An 886-nucleotide genomic window follows, 5' to 3' on the forward strand; every position below is an offset into this window, starting at 1 on the left:
TTATTTTTTATTGAAATTTTTTTCATACAGCATATGCAGGTTGTGATTTGCTCTTCTCCATCTCATTCCAAGTTCTTTGTACTTCCAAATAATTTCTAACTTGAGTTTATAAACATTCTGCATAATTTCTTTTTTATACAGCTCAAATATTATAAAACTCTGTTATTTTTCTTTAAATTATAAATTAAAAGTAATTTTATTTTCTCTTTTTTTCTTTTACCAAGTATGATTACTAACATGGATAGACAAAGATTTCTATGATTTTTTACACTAATCTATTTTGCTTTGTAATGTATTTGTGCTCGTGTACATGTGCACACATATACACATACTCTCAATCCTCAATTCTAATGTCTGTATTGCATTTTGTTTTCTGTTTTATCTCTTTATGTCATAGAAATATACGTACTAGCACTTTCTGATGCCTATTTGTATATTTCATAAACTTATTTGGTTTTCAAGATTCCCTCCATTCTTCCACAACCTGATCGATCTCTCCTGTTCTCATCCCCTCTACCCCCACCCCACCCCTCTACCTGAGATCACTCCACTCCTCCACCCGAGATGTCTGTTCTATTTCATCTTCCCTGAGAGATGAATGCTTCTAGCCTTGAGATCTCCTTGTTACTTAACTTCTCTGGATCTGTATGTTGTAGCACGTTTAACCCTTTCAGCTAATATCCACTTATCTGAGTTGCCTCACTCAGGATGAATTTTTCTAATCCCATTTGCCTGAAAATTTCATGCTGCTATTGTTTTTAACATCTGAGTAATACTCCAGTGTATAAATGTACATTTTCTTTATTTAACTGCCAATTTAGAGACATCTGGGTTGATTCCAATTTCTGGCTATATGAATAAAGCTGCTATGAACCTAGTCAAGCAA

Source organism: Mastomys coucha, unplaced genomic scaffold, assembly GCF_008632895.1.
Source record: "Mastomys coucha isolate ucsf_1 unplaced genomic scaffold, UCSF_Mcou_1 pScaffold23, whole genome shotgun sequence".
NCBI classification, from domain to species: Eukaryota; Metazoa; Chordata; class Mammalia; order Rodentia; family Muridae; genus Mastomys; species Mastomys coucha.